Here is a 4,073-nt window from a genome sequence, read left to right on the forward strand (position 1 = left end):
CAGGTTCAATATTCCTTTTACTATTTAATTTCTCTTCTATTTTTGTTTACTCTGAAGCTTTTATTGTGTTTGATTGATGTTGCCCAATTGGCTGTTGATATTGTCCATGTTAGAATTGACATTTTTATTTAATATAATTTGAGGTATTTCAGATTTATATGTTATGGATGCTTTGGCTTTATCCAATTTATTTTCATTCAAGTAGATTTTACTTTTTCCCTTTTTGGTCTTGGTTAAGAAATCAGTAACTCAGGAGTTATCTTAGATCAACATAATTGATAACTGTTATCTTTGCTAATTGAACTGAACTTCAATAATCCCAACCTTTTCTTAGGAAATAAATAGGATTCGAAGGTCAACTAATTAGTCCCTTGACTTTCCTTTGCTTTAGCAAAGGTTGACTAAGCGGAATTAAGATTCAACTTTCATTATTATTGATAAGAATAACTAAGTCTGGACTTCCAATTTCTCCTACCTTGCCAAAGGATTTGCTTTACAGTATTTATTTATTTTAATTGTCATTTAAATTATTTGCCATATTTATTCCTCATTCTCAAAACCCCAATTTTACCTTTTTCATAACCAATAATAAGAACATACCTCCCTGCAATTCCTTGAGAAGACGACCCGAGGTTTAAATACTCGGTTATCGATTTATTTAGGGGTTTGTTACTTGTGACAACCAAAACGTTTGCACGAAAGGATTTTTGTTGGTTTAGAAACTATATCTACAATGCAACTATTTTTATAAAATTCTTTACTAGCGAAAATCCTAACGTCAAGCACGCCAGGACAAACACAGGCAAGACAGACAAGGAAAGCACAGGTTTAGGTAACAGTTATAGCAAATAGTTCAAGTAGCAGTTAAGAACAGTTTAGCAATTAGGCAAACCAAAACAAGTTTGAACCCAAACAAAGCATACAAATGCATATGATGCATGCCTGTCCTATGGCTGATGAAGCTCATCTGTCGGTTATCCAGCAAACTCGACAAGTCTGAATTGAACTTAGACTGTGCCCTGACATGCATTCCCAAGAGTCTATGCATAGCTTTTTCTCAAATAATCAATATTGCTCAATAGGGGTTACATTCTCGGGAGTTTATATAGTGCTCGGTCACACTTAGATAATTCAAGTTATGGTACTTTATCAAGTTTTCAACCTGGTACACGTGGTGGCAAGCTATGGTACTTTATCCAGGAAACCTCGTATCTCAGATAATTCAAGTTCATAAGCCATGTGAATAATTCAAAGTTCATATCTCAACATTCTCAACATTCTCAACATCATAATCATTCATCAATCCAAATCTCATTTCCAAATTCATTCAAAAACCATATTTCAAAGAAAATCCTCATCATCCTTCTTTCTATTCCGTTCTTTAACAATCCCAAGTCAAAACATAATTCTTTCTTTGATAAATAAATCAATCTTAAAACATATAATGTTTAAAAACAAATCTTTTTAATTAATTACTCCAAATAAAACTTTCAATTTTATAAAATTTTGGCAGCATCTCCTCTAAAACTCAGACACTGCCACCCTTTTCGGGTCCCATCCAAACATTTCTAAAATCTTTTCTCAACCATTTTCAAATCTCATTCATTTCCAAAATTCAACCGGTTCCATTATCAAATTATTTTCAAAGTGAATCAGTGCCAATAATAAATCTCTGTTTAAAATCAAACCAGCTCAAATACTAAATCATTTATAAAGTCAGACTAACTTAAAATTAAGCCGTTTCCAAAATTAATTCAGTTTCATATTCCAAATCATTTCCAAAGCCGATTCGTTTATATTATCAAACATAGCTTCAAAACCAAGAAAGCTATTTTTCATAATAATCAACTAAATAACCTTTCAAACTAATTTCTTTTCAGCAATTACAAACTACTCAAGCAATCAAGCAATCAGTCATTCAGTATAGCAAACAACCATATTTATAAGACAATCATAATCACAGACATATGTTTTCTCACATTAATATCTAATTATCACAACTCCGTAATGTAAAATAGATTTTAAGAAAAACCCCTACCTCGAAAGTTGAAACTCGAAAACTTAAGAATGCGTCACAAATTCATTTTCTCTTGGCTCGCAACGGCGGCAGATGCAACTTTAGCTCCAAACCATTCGCAACATCAACAATAGCTTTAATCATGACATGCAGTAATCGGGATTCAACCCTACGTTTTCAAAACCTCAGAATTTCTAATCAAACATAATAGAATACAGATTTTGAAAGGTTCTGAAATGTAAACTTTTACCATAATGAAGGAATAATAATTGAACCAAACTGCAAAAAGTTTGGCGGTGGTTCTGGCGGCAGCAGCAACGTCGCGACGATGGACTTTCTGCGGCGGCAAGCGAAACGGCAGCAGAGAAACTCGCGGTGACCGTATATCCTGACACAGACAACCTCAGCAACCACTCTAACGGTGAAAATCGACTTAATAGACAAAAAAGCTGAAGCAAGGTTTAGAGTTTACCAAGCAAACAGGCTTCAAAGACGGTTTTTGGCGGCGACAGCGGTGGCATGGAGCTCCGGCGGATTTGGCGACGGTTCAGACGAGGACGGCACCGGTGACACGAGCGGTGACTGGGAACGGCGGCTGGACAGGTCGCGGTCCTCCCTTCCTCGCAGATCTCTCTCCTCTGCTTCATCCATGGACGGCGGCGATGCTAGCTCCCTTCGGCGACGACAACGGCGTGGATAGCTGCAGCAACGGCGACGGCTTCACGGCGAGGACAACGGCGGCGACAGGAACCCTCGAAGACGGCGACAGACGCGACGTGGCAGTGGTTCACGTGGTTGGCGCAAGCCCTTTCCTCCTCATGCAGCTCTCCCTCCCTCTGTTTTGGGCTTCCTCATGAAGGCGACTGGCGGCAAGCAACTCGGTGGCGACGGGGAGGCCAACTTGTGCTGTCTCATCCCTCTCCCCCTTTCCTTCTTCTTTGTTCTCCCTTCCCTCTGCTTCCCCTTTCTTTCTTTCTATGAATTTGCTGCTGAGTTTAGGAAGAAAAGGGGTTCGGTGGCTGAGGAGATAAGGCGGCTAGGTTTTTTTGGGAAAATTAGGGTTAGGGTGATATTTTGGGGATTTAGGATTTTGGTAAAATTTAGGTATAGGGATAATTTGGTAATTTTAATAAAATTGGAGCATAAAGTATTAATATTTGAAAAACTAATTTAATCTCTAAAGTTACTTTAAAATATTATTTGTAGTATAAAAATACTAATTGATTTTTAATAAATTATTCTAATTAAAAATTTATGATAATATAATTAATATCTCTTTATCTTTAACTTAAAGTATTAAATGATATAAATTAAATTTTCTAAAATCAAATCATATAAAATCTTTATTATTTCATAACTACCAATTTTATAATTTAAATATAGAAAATAATTCAATAATTATAAAATTAGACAAAATTCTAATTTAAATAGCTAACCCTCATTATTTTTGAATTTTCAAAACTTTAAATCATAAATAGAAAAATAATTCATAAGTATAGAGTTTGGATAAAAATCTTAATTTATTTCAAGTCCAATTAATTACCTTTAATTATTTTTAATAAAAATAATTTCTAAAATTAAAACCATAAATAAATATATAATTTGAGATTAATTTAAAATATGACTTTTTAAAAATTTTGGGTCTTACACTATCAATCTACGAAAATGAGGATAAATATTCTTTCATGGTAGAGATGGAAGACGAGGATGGAAAGAAAATCAGGATTTAGGAACGAAGAACTTGGAGCTCCACCCCGCCTCATCCTCGCTCCACTCTTAACATATGACCCCTATTTTTGGTATAAAATTTATTGTTACTTTATTTTTTTTTATTGCAAAGTATATTGTCATTTCACTTTAACTAAAAATTTTACACACACGATGGAGTTATTAATATGTTAATTTGTTTTATTTGAATTTACCACTACATGTTATATCATGGGTTAAAATAGTAAATAACACTAACATATTTTATTTGAAGAAAAAAATTACTTAATTTAATGTACATAAATTAATAGTTTGTTAATTTATTTACTAATTAATTTTTTTAAATCAT

The sequence above is a fragment of the Arachis duranensis genome, chromosome 9, assembly GCF_000817695.3.
Source record: "Arachis duranensis cultivar V14167 chromosome 9, aradu.V14167.gnm2.J7QH, whole genome shotgun sequence".
Lineage (NCBI taxonomy): Eukaryota > Viridiplantae > Streptophyta > Magnoliopsida > Fabales > Fabaceae > Arachis > Arachis duranensis.